Source organism: Polyodon spathula, chromosome 18 (genome assembly GCF_017654505.1).
Source record: "Polyodon spathula isolate WHYD16114869_AA chromosome 18, ASM1765450v1, whole genome shotgun sequence".
In the NCBI taxonomy this organism is placed as follows: Eukaryota; Metazoa; Chordata; class Actinopteri; order Acipenseriformes; family Polyodontidae; genus Polyodon; species Polyodon spathula.
The window spans coordinates 23,741,617-23,759,484 of record NC_054551.1 but is presented as its reverse complement, the minus strand read 5'-3'; the positions used below and the strand labels follow the sequence as shown (position 1 = coordinate 23,759,484).

General features: G+C 35.1%; 1 pseudogene; it reads left to right on the top strand.

The window, feature by feature from the left end:
• LOC121330708 overlaps positions 1-17,036 on the top strand; it is a 45,347-nt pseudogene extending 28,311 nt beyond the window's left edge.
• The last annotated feature ends 832 nt before the right edge of the window (positions 17,037-17,868 follow it).

Here is a 17,868-nt window from a genome sequence, read left to right as displayed (position 1 = left end):
GTTTAATTGAATCAAATAAACCTCCATCTATATCCTCACATTGTTAATTATATAAATGTACCTGTATAACCTGGAATGGAATGGCCCTGCAGGACTGTGATTTGATACCCCTGATTTACTGTATTAAAGATAAAATGTCAAAGAAATATCCAAACATCTAAATTGTGAGTACTTTCTCAGCCTGTTTCAGAACTGCAATACTATTATTTATGTAAATCTCATGCTTTTTTAACATCTGCATACTTTTATGGAGAAAGTCAGAAGTGTGTGGTTGGGTGTTTTTTTAATTGTGAAGGTATGTTTTTTTTTTTTTAAGAAAGTTGTCCAGACCAACATCATTCAGTGTTAACCCAACCAGTATTTATTTTTTATATTTTACAGTTTGAACAGTTGGCCTATTTGTAGATGGAGAGACAAAAGTCTGGTGGAAACTACAGCCGCCACAGAGCACAAACAGAGAAGCATGTTGTGTTGTATGTCAGCTCTCTCAAAATTGACCTGCTGATGGATTTTCTGAATGAATTCTATGCCCATCCCAGATTACAGGTAGTTATAGTACAGTGAAAATGCTCTATTGTACATCTTTAAGTAATGCCGTCCTTGGTCCTGAGCAGCAGAATCAATAGTTTGTACTGTACATTGTCTATTTAATTGATCTTAACATCAGGAGATCTTAACAAATAATAATTTCTTATGTAATTATCGGATTCTGCCGAGTCAGCTCCTTGGTTTGAACAGATATCATCAGGAAAAACTGAACATTTTAATGTTATAGTGCTATTATGGATGCTACGTTAATATATTATTTTTTGTTGTGCTTTCACACTGGACACTCCAACTCTTACTTACAGAGATTAGGTAATATTTTTATATAGTAATGTGTTTATATATTTTTTGAATGCAGCGATTTTTGTTCTACCGTTTTTCACCTTCAAATATGGTTTTTCATGAGATTTTGCACTACACACTAGCTTTAACATAGAAGCCCTGCGGCAGTCATTTTGGCGGTTTTTGGTTTTAAAATGTAATTCTCTCCAGTTGTGTAACACATATGGGGGGCTGCGTGTTCATATACCTTTCTGTCCGTATGTATTAAATATTCTCGCAAAGCATGAAACGTGGGAGTGCAGAAATAAAGGAGGTATATTACATTATACCTAAAAGCCCCGGGAGCAGTCACTTTGATGGCCACACAGAAAACAATTGTATTGTGATTATACAGAATGGTATCCTACTTTATTATTTTTATTTACCAGTCCACAATGTGTGCAGATGTAATCAGATTAGTTTCTACTCTCTGTCTGAGTGAATGACTGACAGTCTATTGTTTTCAATCAGCCTTTTGTCTGCTTGCCAGTTGCATTGCTTTGGTCAGTGGATTAGCATCGGGACTAGAGAAAATAAATACCAGAGACTGTGGAGTTTTACTACTCAACAAAATATGGAGTTGATGTTTTGGATGAGATGGCACGGAAGTGAAAGCTGTCTCCCGACGGTGGTCTCTTCCGGTGTTTTACAATGTATTGGACCTAGCAGCCGGTACTTTACAAAGAATGCACAGAGAAGAATTTATCAAGGAGAGAATATATTTTATAATTAGCACAGGAACCGCAAGAAACATTTGGAGAGGGAGACTGCCAAGCGTGTACCCATAGCTGAAGTTGGCAACCCCTTTGGGAGTCAAAAGAGACTCCAATGCCAGGTTGGCAAGTGCAATCAAAATAAAACTTCGGACAGCTGTGCCCTGTGCAGAAAGGTGGCGTGGAGAAGCGCATTATCTGTGCTGATTGCGAACAGCCTTAGACTCAAGGTAAAGGAATACCCTTTTCTCAAAAAAAAGAAAAATAAATTAGACTTCTTTTTATAACTTCTTGTGCTGTGTGCTTCTGTAAAATGTTTTTTTTATTTAAAGTTTATTTATCTACATTGTTCAATTGCTTTTGCTCATCTGATAATAAACCGATTGCTGTTGAAAAGTAAAAAATGTATTGCTGTCGTTTCAGTTTTATAAATATTTATCGTTTGTTGTAAACTGATGTCTGTTATTTATTTATATTTTCTTGTTTTAATTTGTAAAAATTTATTAATTTGGCTGCTTCAAGATTTTTTTTTATAAAACAGAGAGTGATAGATAGAACCACACTAGTTCATAACATAAATAATTTTCTTTTGATGGGCACCTGAAACAACCAATGATAGTAGGGATCTTTATTAAGCCGTCCATTCAGAGAAGAGGGATGCAGTTACGGGGAGTGGCATTGTGGAAGCTCACGCTGATGCCTCGCTTCCCAAACTGAACGTGGATGAGAGAAGGTGTGGGACGATGGAAGTAGTATTCTCTGCTGTCACATGTAGCCACCTGCCCTTACACCCAATTCTTGTTAAGATAAGGCTTTAATGTTCACCCACAGCCACTGGATTTGGAAATGATTCTGAAAATGGTTCTATAATAAAATGTCAGATGTTAAATGTGATTATTTACTTGTAGGATTATTATGTTGTGATACTTTGCCCAACTGAAATGGATGCCCAGGTTCGAAGAGTCCTGCAGATTCCCTTGTGGTCCCAACGAGTTATCTATCTACAAGGATCTGCATTGAAAGACCAAGACCTTCTGAGAGCCAAGTGAGAAACTGTTCATGTATTATGCAGGGAAAACATATACCATTCACATCAAAAACACTCAATCATAACTTAATTCATTAATTCCTTCATCAGAGTGCAGATCCCAGATGATGGTCACACCCACACTTATACCCATAGAACCACACCTCTGATTGAAGTGAGACTAGCTCAAGTCACTGTGGATGTTATAAGTTAAGGCATGAACATGTGTTTCAAGCTATTCCATCTATTGATAATGTATTTACACATACAGTACATGTATGATTAAGAGAGACTTATTTATTCATGTTCTCTAACTGAAGACACGCAATGGTGAATATGTAGTAACACTCAAATAAAATTAATATCAGAAAGACAAGTTGAGATGTGTGTCAAACAATTTTATCAAGGTTCTTTTACAAAAAATACTCGCCACTAAACAAATTTTTGTTATCCAAACAATATTCACCCAGGATGACTGCATTTGCTTTCACAATAAATGTTATTTGCTGTTGTTTTTGTTCTCATGCAAGATCTTAATCAGGTTTACTATTATAAATGATTATCTCAGCCTGCACATAGGTGGTTATTTAAACAAACTGTACTGTATTTCTACGCTTCTAGTTGAACAAAAATACATTTGTTGTATTATTACCAGCATTGTGCAATGTTCCTAATTTTCTCTTTATCACACTTCGACAGATGTTTGTATTTTCTCAGAAGTGGTTGTGCAGTTGCATTCAGACTGTTACCTAAAAATATAAAAAAAAATAATAAAATACAAAAAAAAAAAAAACATATTTTCTCAACAATCCCATGGCTAATTAAAGAATTTACCAGGGATCATTAATCATTACTTATTTATTTCCTAGTGGTTGAATCGAGATTTCCATAAGACATCTCCCTAACCCAGTTGAATGTCTTTTTTAATGTTTTTAGCCACTAAAAAAAAATATATGAACATTATTGTATACCCTTTTCACTGATCCTGGTGTTATGGTTCCTTAACTTTGAAACATCCAGGAAGGTGCAACTATAACATATAATTCTCCTTTGTCTCCAATTGTTCTCTGTCCTGGACAATGCTGAGACAATTTTTTAAATAAATGTGTATGGTATGGTGAAGAGGCTGTTTTTATGTTCGAAGGCAATGAGTTTCAAAGATGAGATGTTTGACATACAAAGGCACATTGGCCCATATAAGATATCAATGTAGGGATTTTAAAAAGAGGCACATCATTTGATCATAGTGCACAGGCAGAGTTACATGTCAAAGATATGGGGTAACGTGAAGCATTCCCAGTGTACACCTTACACTACCAGTCCCAGCTAAACCTTCAAGTAATAGAATTAATATAATTTGTTATAGAGCACCTAATATAATCCATTACAGTCCTTTGTGGGAGGATATGGTACAATATTTATAAATGTATTGGATTTAAATACAAACATATTTATGTATTCTCTGATACGTCAGATTATTGATTTAAGATGGTATCCAGGACACCACTGAAAACCAAGACAACCTATGAAACAGGTTTTTTTTTCTGGTGACCATATTCCGTAAGTAAATTGTTATTTTCTCTCAAATCTCCTGTGAATGAAAATCAATAGTCTGTAGAAATTGTGAACTCAATAAGTTATTTTGTGCTTTTTAAACAAAAGAAAGATATTCCAAATAAACCTAGGCCTTTTACGATATGTTTTATATTTGGCAAATGCTGCCTGTGCCATGGTATCTCTTTGATTTTTGCAGAAAGTTGAAGGTAAAATGAAATGCATGCTATTTGTAAACACAAGATGGGCAGTGTTTTAAGGAAAAAAGAGAAAGCTCATTAAAATATACAGCAAGGCATGTAATTATATGTGACAGACATTTCACATATTTATTAACCTTAAGCGGTATTTGCCATTCCAGAAAATGAATTTATGGGCATGCAGTTCATTCTGCTGAATTTATATGCAGCATTTATACACGCATAACAATAATTGTTGTTTATATGCAGTTCATACATGTGTCCTTTATTATGCAGTATTCTCCAGTTGAGGAATTTAAAATAATCCATGCACCCCCACACCATGCCATTCTAAAAGTTTATCTGTATATCATTGTAAATTATGTATCTCACCAGTACAAATGTAGAACAACCAGGGCGTATTTGGTTCGATATGTTACTGAGAATTTCATAGTGTATGCTCAATTTTATATCTAGAGCCATCTCTCCCATGTCATGCAAGTGATTAAGAAAACTGGCCTATTTAAAAGAAGGTTTATCTAAAATACATTATCATTATTGTTGCCTTTTCCATACAGTTTAAGTAACTAGCACCATCTAGTACCAAAAGTACCTCTACACTGTGACAGAAGAGGGAAAAAACAAGTAACAAGCAAAAAAAAAAACCAAACATTAGCAAGGTTGAAAAACGTTAGGTTATTCACCGTAACCTTAGCTCCCTGACATTGAAGATGGCAACCAACATAATGGGATATGTCTGCCTTAGGTAGGTATTCACTGAGCTCTTTATATCAGAGCTGCCGATAGGCCCCTTCCTGGGGTGACGTCCTCGGTCCCGCCTATGGAAGGATTAAACTATCAACCCACGGAAGCCATTTTCTCTTTTGCGTCAAACCCTTGAGGGTGACCGATGCAACCTCACTGGTTGGTGGTCATCTTCTCTTTCAGGGAATCAGGGTTACGGTAAGTAACTTAATGCCCTTTCAATTAGAAGACGACCAACAACATACTTATGGGAAAGTATACCAGAGCAGTCGCGAGGGAGAAGGAACGGCAGCAGATAAGGGATGCATCAGAACCACATAACCCAAGGTTAGCGGTGTGAGCGTACAACCTCAAGGACTCTCGTGCCTAATGAAGGCAGGGAAGGATCTATCACATTAAAGCAATATAACTTGGAGAAAGTATGCGGCGTAGCCCAGCTAGCCATAGTACAAATATCGGACAGCGAGGCCCCTATGAAGAGGGCCCAAGATGTAGGCAACCCTCTGGTAGAGTGCGAGGCTACTCGTCCAGATGGGGGCAAGCTGACATTGTCATACACAATCGAGACTTTGCCCACAATCCAGTGCGACAGTCGCTGCTTCGAGAAGGGCTGTCCTAGGGTCCATATACCTTGACAGAAAAACAGCTGGTCAGAATGACGCAGAGCTCTTGTTCTATCCACGTAGCACCTCAATGCCCGCACCGGGCAGAGGAAGTTCAATCTCCGATCCTCCTCCGAGTACCGTGCGCACCAAAGCACCGAAGTACCAAGGGCTGAGCTTGTATCGAGGTACTGAAGCACCATGGGGCAGCAGTGCCTACCCTGACTGCGTCTAGTCACACACCGGGTCAGCGAGCAGCATACACCAGGGAGACACACAGGTCTACTCTACAGCGGGGCCGGTTAGAACACAGCCCCGGTGGAGGAATTACACAGCTGATTGGCTGTTAAAATTCACAGCACAACATAGGAAAAGCAGGGTTGTACAACAGGGTCAAACACACAGTTGGACACGCAACAACAACAGTACATAATAATATTTCTTTATATTTCGCCCAACTGCGTGCATGGCATTCAGGTGAATTACTCAACGGTGGGGGTACAGCAAAGCCTAGCCCCAGCAAAGGAACTGCATTCTCCACTTGTGTAGGCTGAAAAGACACACACACACACACACACACACACACACACACACACACACACACACACACACACTCCTTTAAATCAATACTGCACAGACAGTGGCACACATAAGACAGTAAATACAGTAGAGTAAATAAGCTTTCAGGATGCATGCAGGGGAACTGCAGTCAACTCTCTTTTTTCATTCAATGTGTTACTGTTTCCCAATAATTAGCTACTGTAGACACTATGATTGCTATTGCTAAAAGTAATAAAACAACTGACATTATTATTTTGGTATAACATGTACAATGGTTTGCATTCACAAAGACTAGAAGCAGGTGAGCTGATTTTCCAAGATTCCCCATAATATTTACCTGGAAAATTGGGAACTTCATTATTATCACTGTTGTTCGCACTTTTGTTTATTTTTTATGTTGTTTTATTACTTTTAGAAACTGCACTAAATATTGGTCTAGCTTTATTTCTATATGTTTTGTGCATGTCATTTATTTATTTGAAGTGAAGGGCCAGCAATCACCAGAACAGTGGCAGGAGATGTATGGGAGATGCTCTGGGAATGAAGTCCACCATATTGGCATGGAAGAAAGTATATTTTTTGCAGAATATGAGGGGAAGAGCTTCACATATGCCTCCTTCAATGCACACAAAAGTGAGTTAACCCATTGAAAACTGAAACTAGATGCAATTGTGATTGACACTGCATGTGTTGGGCGATTTAATTTCCAAGAGACCTTCTGCTCGCTGCTCTCTACCTTCAAACAACTTGAACTTCATGCAATAACCTCCTGGATGACACTCTCATTGGCTTTCGCAGAATGAGAACATGAGATCACAATTGTTGACTCCTATGCAGGACTTACAAAACTATTGTAAAGATAATAACAAAGTCTTCTTTTTTTTGTTTAATTCTCTGCAAAGGTTGAAAATGAATGGAAAGAGCACATATCTTAACTAAGGCACCGTCTTTAAACTTGTAAATGTATAAACCTGTAATATCCAATTAAAAGCTAATATTTTTTTTGACAAGGACCTGTCTATCACTTAAATGGTTGCATTCAGTTTACTGCTGTTAATTTCCACATTTATAAAAAATTCTATAAGTGTCAGCCTTAATTTTAACCCTTGAACATCATGGAAAGGTTGTCATTTGTTTATCTCTCTTTTGTTTAGATATGGTGTACGGAGAGAAGACAATAAAAATATTGTGTTAAATCCAGGGCCTCGCTACATCATGAATTTCACTGATACTTGTTTTTACATCAACATAATCAAAGAAGAAAATTCAACCTTTAAAAAGCAGGAGGAAGAAGAAAGAACCCGGGCATCCAATTCATTTTATCAGGGCCCTTCTCAATTACCTGTACACAGTATTATTGCTAGTATGGGTTATTATATGTGTATTTGTTTTTATTGAATCATTAAAAATGAATACACATTTACCATCTGTTAAAAACTCGTGGAATAAACTAATGTAATATATTAAAGTGATTGAGACCATACAGTACATAATTCATGAAAGATTTATTTCCGTAATAAGTTTTGGTGTACTATTTTTGATGGGGCAAACACCTAAAACCACAATAGTTAATCTAAACAAATACTATTACTCAATTAATAAAAAATAAAAAAAATAAAAAAATAAATAACAATAAAAAACAAAACTGAATGGGAATGACACCATGAAAACAAAACAAAAAAACAACTATTTTTGTTGTCATTTCTGATTACTTACCTTTTACCTGACTGATATTTAAGATATTTTGTGTGTACCTTTGTATGTAGGCACAGTTGCTATTGACCTGCATGACACAGGGTGCAGATCTTAAAGTGGTCCAAACTTGCCTCTTCCTGCTGATGTCTGTAAAGGAGGAAGGAGGCCCAGCATCGCACGTGTATTAGAAGTTCATCCATTCATCCATTCAAACATGTGATTTACTCAGTGATCAATCAGAAGATGAAAAAAACACCTTCAGACGATGCAGAATCAATAGGAGAGGGATAAGTTATCACATCCTATCCAGATTGTAATAACAAAGAGCAAAAATAACATGATTTGAAATGTTGACACTAGCTGTGCAATGTTCTTTGTTTTTTTGCACAGTGCAATTTGCTTTCATACAAATTATTGTTTTTTGATTAACTTGCTTTCCAAGGTCAGCTTTTATTTGCTTGGTAAATATTTGTTTTTTAAATGTCAACACCATATTTACTATCACAACTGCCAGGCACATAATTTGCATGGTACTGTATTCAAATTTTTATAGAGCAGGTAAGTGCTGAGTTAAACAAAATGTATGAAAAATATTCAGGTAAATCGAATGATATGTATGTATATGTGCGTGCGTGTTCCAATTAAACAGGGTGTTAATTGATTTCTTATGGATACTGTGACATTTAGAGCCAAATTGTGAACTACTGCACATTTTGATTAGATTTGTTATTTAAAAATATGATGTGAAGTGGCTGCTATTATTCAACATGAATTTCAATTTGCTGCAGCCAATTTGTGACACCTTCACCAACTATTAATGCGCAGTCATTGTTCATAAAAAAACTGCAATCAAGAAAAACAAACATTTATCTTGTTTTAGATATATAAAGGGTTATCCTCCAAATTCCCTTTACATTAGGAGCTCACCAACATTTTGCCACCTGCTTCGAGAGAAGGTGTCATTCTGCTGTTTAAGACTTGATAAGGTAAGATATCACCCTAAAATACTCTATGCTGGTATTATTTCAGTATTATTCTATTTTATTATGTTTCCTACAGGGCTATATGTGACTGCATAACCTAATAAAGCAATACAGGACAAGAAGGTTACTTTCCCCGAACACTAATTATAATAATGGATGTTCAGTTAGAAAAAAGGGTTAATCATACGACAAATGAAATACATGGGTATCATGGAAAGAAAATATGAACAGTAACTCATTTACTAAACCTGTAATTTGTATTATGTTTTTTTTTAGGGTTGTCAGCATAACTGTTATGAATATGCAAAATCATACGTCTTTAAAAACAAGCTAATCATCGTTTCTGCAGAGACTGTTGGCAATGGCCTGTACAATTTCATTCTACCTCTCAGGGCTTACTATAGGCCAAACACAGAGCTCAACCCTATCATTTTTATACTGGATAACCCGTAAGTAGAGCTAATTATTATTATTTTTCTTCTTCTTCTTCTTCTTCTTCTTCTTCTTCTTCTTCTTCTTCTTCTTCTTCTTCTTCTTCTTCTTATAGTTCCCATAAAGGGCATGTGAACATTCACCTCATACAGCAATGGTACCATCTCTTTGTCACTTGGTGAAATGCAATGTTCTTGCACCGCCTGGTGGACAAAAACTATTGTTTTGTGAATATACCTAGTAAACTAAACACAATCACATACCATTTTAATGTCTTATTTCGTTTTTGTTTCGTACCTTTCCTTTGCCTTTTTTATGTTTCAATCCTTGTGATGTGGTTCTTAGCTGTGCTGCTCAAATTTTAAAATAAAACAGTTTTTCCTTTTGCTCTCTCTTTCTTGCTTTAACATACATGATCCTGCTATATCTTGAACTTGTATGTTTGAACTGTGTTACCTGCGCAATACTATACAACACATTAGTTTCTGGAACTATGACATGAATGGCAATGGCAGTTATAGAAACTATCATTCTACAGCACAATTGCTATAGGCTTCCCCTATAATAATTCACAATAAAGCTAATATGCAAAGCACTGTGGGATTTTACAAACAATAAATATCGTATTTTATTCTTAGCTTTTAAAAAAATATATATTATTGAATTCAAGCCTCAACCGATTTATAGGACCTTGCTATTGATGTACATTGTTAAAAAGGATTCCAGAATGTTTTTTTTCTTATTATTTTTCTTATTATTTTTTTATTTATTTATTTATTATGTAGTTTAAAAAGGTCAAGGAGTGACCAAGCATCATTCTGTCAAAATTTTGTATCAGTTCCTCTGGGAAAGATATGAATATGTGCTGAATTGATGATAAATTGATGTGTCCTTCATTTAAATTAAATATAAAGTAAGAGGAAAATCTTAGCCTTACCACTTTTCCAACTACATGTTTTGCTAGACCAGATTTGCATTTTCTTGAGGCAGTCTGCCGGTTTCCAATCGTTTCTATGTGGTTGGCTCAACTGACAAGTATGTAAGAATTATTTACATATTTACTGTGATGTTTTTTATGCTGTGTTCTGATGTTGCACAATAGGTGATTAAAACTGCCTGTGTTTCTTTATAGTTTGCATCTTCTGTATTATTCTAATTGTTATGTTGTTTCTTGTTTGTATTGTTGCCTATTTATTTTGAGATCTCCTGCAGGATATGTTTCAGTAGATAATGTATTGCTGGAGTCTGCTTGTCAGAGCCCTTGATTGAGTGACACTCAGTGAAAGATACATTTTCAAATTCTAGATACAGCTACTGTTTACTTAATATTAATGCTCATTCTAATCTTGTGGATATATAACATTTCACTTGAACAAAAATAAATAAATAAATAAAAACTATGATTTTAAACACAGGGCAACCACTTAACATAAACATAAACCTGTCATGTAATTATTATTATTTATTTATTTATTTTTTATTTATTTATTTTTTAATTAAAATTAAAGTAAATAAAATGTTAACCAATGGGCATCTCTTTTGTACAAATCACTTCATAACGTTTAAAAACAAAAACAAACTAACCTTTACAGCACATATTTTATAATAAAAATAAAACAGAATGTTATACTTTATAGTATTTTTTTTTTCTGTCAAAAAATTACATTTATTATGGACTCCCTGGTTCTATAGAAGGCTCCATCCTTCCAAAATGACAACTTCAGTGTAATGCAGTTGCAACCTCAGTAATATCCCCTTTACAAATGAGATTCTAAACACCTTCTTTTACAGTACATTAGGCACTATATAGCACAACTGGGCAATTATCATACTGCCTTGCAGGTTCCCATAGCAACAGAGCTCTCTTTTTTGTGTCTTTTATTCTTGCCTGCACAGCAATGATAATACTCCAAGCATAATATAAAAGGGTGGGTGGTAGATTATAAAACATTCCTGCTAGTGATAGAGAGTGAGGTAAACAGTGCAACACAATATATTGTTTCTATCTGTGGGGAAAAGGCCTTGGTTCACCATTAAGCTTTCTTGATAATCATGTAAAACTACATTTATTGAAAGGTTCATTGTGAAAGGCATTACTGTGTTTTCCAACATGCTTTGTTGTTCTTTAAAAGTTACACACACACCCTTGTTTTTATGTTGGTATTGGGGTAGCAGTGCACTCTGTTCTCACAGCTTCACTATTCACTAGATTCACCATGCCGCTAACATGGTGGTTGTGGATAAGGAGAGCACCATGAGTGATGAAGACTACATGGCAGATGCCAAACCCATTGTAAATGTACAGACACTCTTCCGGTAAGCTGAGCTGTAGCAGTAAATGCTGTTGCCATAGGTTGTTTCCTAACATTATTTATGTGCTCATGAATGTGTTTTTTTTAAATATATTATCTAAGGAAATTTGTCCTCCTAAAAAACTTCACTTTATAAATATACAATCATACTTCTCAGACAAATTAGTTAATTGTTCTTAGACCACACATCTTTCAATAAGTATATGATGTAGCGGCTAGAGGGATCTTCATATACATATAAAAATATGGTTTTAGAGAGCTAAGTGATCAGTAGATGGCACTGTTGCTTTGCATCACAAAATAAATTATAATGAAGGTGACTTGGAAAGCCCCAAATCATCAAGATTTAGCTGCCCAGGCAAAGAAATTATTTACTGACACCTTTAAAGATATGCCACATAGACAAAAAATGTCCCATTTATCTTGGTTTAAGCTATTTATTTATTTATTTATTTATCTCAAAAGACATTACATTTGACTGAACACCTGGCTTTAGGGCATATGTTTTATAAATATTTTGTTTATAAACTGTATAAACAAATAAAGGCTATTGTATCTACTGGGACCAGATGATGATTTGTTATAACTCCTAGGTGTTTTGGGTATTTTTTTTCCCTTTGTTTGTACTTAGTCTTGGGCATTCATGATGGTTTTAATTTTTCAACATAGTTTGTGGAATCAGAGCTGGCCTCAGAGATGGTTCCATTCCAGATGTGTTTAGCATTAAAGTGTAGCATACCTACAAGAAAAACAAAAGTGAGTTTCAAGTTATAGGGTTAACTATGATGGGTTGCCTCCAACTCCACTCTCTATGGACCAATCAATCAATCAATCAATCAATCAATGAAATCTTATACTGTTGTGTGTTTGTTTTATTATATAATTTAATTTCTCCTCAATTTTAGTATATTTACTGTATTTGTTTTCTCCATTTTAGGCTGTTTTTAAGTCTAATCACAGAACTCACACACCCTGCAAATATGAGATTCATGAGGTTTAGCGCACAAGACTGCTATTCCCTGACACTTTCAAAACTCGAAAAGGTAAGAGAATTGTTTATTAGCAAGTTTCCAGACCTCCTACATTTTTACCAATCTTGTCTTTAAAAGCAGTTATGCAGTTAACCCCCCCCCCCCCCCACCTCCCAACTAATAGCAAGTAATGCTGAATAATGCAAAAATAAATGTATCAACCACCCTTTTGGACAGGGCAGTTCAATCAATACTGGTGGTATTATATATTGTTGATAAGGCACAGAAAACTCAACGTGTTCATTCTTTAAGTTCAGGAAGGTATGAGTTGAAGAGGTTCTGGGGTATAACGTCAGTTGACTTGATTGTTCAGTTCAGTTTTGCTTACTCTAGAAAACATCCTAGAAATGACAGGAGTTGACAAGAGGAGTCAATAAGGAATGCATTTTTGCATCGATTACATTTCAAGTTAAAAATAAAATTGTGGCACAATTAGTATGGTATAAAAGGAAATAGGGAAATAATTGATCAGTGCCAAAATATGGAGGAAAAAACACCAAGCTTGACTACCGTTGATATGACGTTTGAAGAGAAAGATAGTGAACTAGCTGGTTTAAATAAAAATTAAAAATGAGCTCTTTGGAGGAATCCAGTCCCGAATAGATTTAATGATTAAAGTCCTGGAGTGTATCCATTGTTGATTCATGTTTACCTTTAACAGGCATATGCACATCCATTGTATTCTAAGCTATTTTGCTTTCCTGTACAAACTGAATTGTATTTATAGATAATTCCTGCTAGTCATTCAGTCCCCTATGCAACCTCTCCAGGGACTATGATGATAATGTCTTTTGATTTCAATTCTTGGAACCCTGTCCCTTTCAATATATTTCTGCAAAGTTCTGGTATCCCTCAAATATCACTTTTTTGTTATCTGTGGTGTTTGGCTTCAGCTTTCTGCCTATGTGACTGTAATATATTCTGCCTATGTGACTGTAATAATTTTCTTTGAGGAACTTCATTAAATATATAACAGTGTTTAATTGCTTTAAAAAGCAGATGAAAACAGATGAAAAGTATTTTTTATCTGGGTTTCCTAAAGTTTTTTTTTTTTTTTTTTTTTCTTTTCTAGTGCTACTGTATATCACCTTTTTAGGAAAGCTTTACTGAAAGAGTCTAATCTCCAGATCATTATTGTTTTGATTTCTAATACAGCTTTTTGGTCATTAAAGCTTTTAAAAGCAAGCAAACAACTTCCCCTAGAGGGCAGTGTTATCCTTCACAATATAGTGAACTGTTTTTTCTTTCCTTTTGTTTTCTGTTGACAGAAAGAACATGAGAAAGGCTCCAATCTAGCATTTATGTTCCAAGTGCCATTTGCTGCCGGACGAGTGTTTAGCATTAGCATGCTGGATGCTCTGCTGTACCAGGTAATGTATTCTGATTTTCAACATGTATTTCACCAGATGTCTATCAGCACACAAATATAACTTTTTTTTTTTTTTTTACATAATCCTATCCCAATCTAATATGCCCTGCCTTATTTGCAACCAATTTACACCTATAGTGCCTGTAATAAACATAAGGTTCTGAAAAGTATTTTGATAATATGCTTGCCTCTGTCCCTGGCACGCTGTGATAAAATATAAATCACATAATTGTACTGTGTAATTATTTTGTAAGATATTTTATGTAACAGCCCTCATTGTTATGGAAATTTAAACGCAACTATCTCAATCCAAGTTTAGTGTGAATAGTCCTGATATACAATATTCAAATATATACCTTTTTTTTTTTTTTTTTTTAAATTACATACATTGCTGGATCACTGGATTCTTAATAATCAAAATACATTGAGTATTGATAATGGAATAAAATGATGACAAAAAAAAAAAGTAAACTAAATAAATACATCCTTTGATTCCATGAACATGATTATTTCCTCTTTTACATCCAGAAGGGGGATGTCAGAGAGTTACTGGCCTCTTGTGGACAAAGACCAGCCCTGCAGGAAGTCTGCTTGAGCTCACCAGGTACCTGGCTAGTAGGGGCTGCTGTAGCACATTGAGGAGAAACAGTCTCTGATGGTTTTGACTTTTAACTTCTGGGAGAGCCAGAGCCAATGTGACACTCCCTCTGGAATTCCCAGCAAAGACTGATGACTTTGCACAGCCAGGACGAAAACCTGCGCTAACCTGACTATTACTCACCCTGCACACCATGCAGCCGTGCTTTTACCTCGGTGACCCAATAAAGAGTTTATACTACTAAGTTGTGCTGGGCAAAATATTGAAGAAAGACCTGAAGTTGGAAATTGATAAACTTTAAATACAGTTTATCAAAAGAAACACTGTTTTGAGAACTTTAGGAACTCCAGCTGTCTTGTTAAAGAAAACTGCTATACAATATAAATGGCTTGTGGACTCTTTCTAGATGAAAATCACAGAGGATGATTTATGGATCAGGACATATGGAAGGCTGTATCAGAAGCTGTGCTTCTCCACAGGAGATATTCCCATCGGAGTTTACAGAACAGAATCACACAAACTAGCAATTTCTGAGGTACTGCTTTAGTATTATTTTTAATTTGTCTTTGTTTTTGTTTTATTGCTTTGTTGGGAGATCTGAATGGGTTCTCCATATTAATTAAACAAAGGCAAATTGAATTATTTGTTGCCTTCTTATATACATCTGTCAGAGTGACGTGTTATAAATTCTTCAACAAATTGCATATCTTTTTATGCTTCACATACAAAAGCCTGTCAATTTTGATCAGCTGACAAAAAAATCATTCCTTATGCATTATTAACTTGCATATGCAAGATTTTTATTTTTGTAAGTCTGTATGCAACATTTATGTGGAATAAAAATTCATCATTAGAGAAGGAATAATATTTTAATATGTAATGCTTTTTTTCCACCCTGTTGATTTCATGTTTCTTTACAAGAACATCAGCACTATCACTAAAATACCATTTTAAAATAGCCAAAATATATATATAAAAATGGATCTGCTACGTGAACCATGTGATTGTATTTAAATAGAAAATTAGTTTAATTTAAAAGTGAAGCTATATTACATTTCCTGAAAACAAATGATTCGGAAGATCATTTACATCTGAGCATATGCCACCCAGTCCTATGCCAATCCCTAAAAAGAAACCCCGGAATTTAGCAGTGGTGTGCCTGACTGGGGCTAGGATCTGATCTGGCACTCTGCATTGTAATATTTCAGAATGAACACAAACACATTCTTGGCCTCACAGTATTCCTTTAGACATCAATAATTAGAATACCATGAACATTATCCTTTTTTAAATTGTAATTTCTGCATTATTGCAGTCTTAGATTTCAGTTAACGTTGATGACTGTGAAGATACCAAAGGAATAAAAGACATGCTTGGTTGCCAAATTAACCACTGCAACTCAACATCGAGTGAACAGCTGGATCTTCCACTCTTGGGAAAGAAAAGTATGCAGTGGGCGACTGAGCCAAAAAGTGCCAAAACACTTCAGCAAAACAGAAGAGAAAATAAGCCAGCAAAGACTGAGCCTTTGCAAGAGATCTGAAAGACAAGAACTGGCTGAACTGGTGAAAAACCAAATGAAGAAGCTTGGTCTTGCAACAGCTGGCTGTGGTAGGATGCAGTATTGCAGGGGACTAACATACAGTATCTCTACAGCAGTGGTGCACAACTCAGGCCATGGAGGGCCGGTGTCCCTCCTGGTTTTTGTTCTAACCATACCCTAAATTAGTTAATTGGACCAATTAAGCTTCTAATTAGGTCCGGTAAAGTACTTTAGGGTGCAGTTGGAATAAAAACCTGCAGGGACACCAGCCCTCCAGGACCGAGTTGTGCACCACTGTACTACAGTACTTACAAAAAGGGTTTTCAAGCTACTAATTAAAATTCATGGCATCTGTACAATACAGCGAGACATTTACTACAGATAGAAGAATAAATATCCACATTTCCGAGCGTAATGTGTTATTTCTATTTTTTTTAAAATAAAATATTACTATGTTATAACACTGGGGTGCTATTTATGCATAATTACAGAGTCATAATTTTCTTGCATATTAGACAAGGTTAATTAATATTTGACTATGCATTAATTATGTTTCATTTACAACCCCCTAATGTGCAAGGTTTTTAAATTATTTGTTTAGGGAATATAAATGACCATCTCACAGTAATATTAAGTATAAGTTTAGGGTATAAAATGATTTGCTTGTTATAATATTGACTCCTCAATAATGATATGTTTGTCTTTTGTTCATCTAGAAGGAATGAATGATCATCAGAACATGCTGTCATACATTCTAATAAACCCTTCTACAGACACACGACTGAAGCTGAGCGATATTGTGTAAGTAAAGCAGAAATCTGAAATACTCTGTGTAATTGGATTGATACAAACCTGTTGACATTTACCACAATCCTCTAGGGTCCTTCAGTGAACAATTGGAACTTACAAAAGTTGACAAGTCTCCTAAGCTGATAATGAAGGCCAAAACGAATGACAATATAACCATCATTGTTTTTGCACATAATATATTATTATTATAAAGTATTTTTAGCATTATTTTGTACTGTTTTGCATTGTGTTAAAAACAAAATGTTGATACAGTGACAATATGAAGATTCTATATCCATGCAAGTTTACAGGTGTTCTGTTTAAGAGATAGTGTAATGTCAATGGAAGCTCTGCCATGTGGTAGTTGACTGTGACTGGTGTTATGGGTCCTGAGCTGTAGGTAAAGCCTTCATCGAGCGGGCACTATTGCTATTGAAAACGGTTTTCTCGTTGTTTTCTATAAAAAAAAATAAAATAATGAAAACTCATAGAACAACATAGAACAACATGTTTTTATACATATATTTCTAAGCAGAATATATAAAAAATACAGTACCTTTAAAAATAAATAAATAATAAATAAATAAATAATAATAAAATAATAATAATAATAATAATAATAATAATAATAATAATAATAACTGTTGAATAAAAAAGTGAAATGTGTGGTTTCTGAATTACTTTACAGTGTTCTCAAGAGTGCTCTGAAAAAAAGGACACCATTTCCAAGATGCTACTGTAAAAAATGTATTTTTAATAAATAAATATCTTTATATAGCACCTTTCATAGTGGACCACCATCACATGCTTTACAGAGGTAGGCTGTGAACTGTGCATTATACACAGAG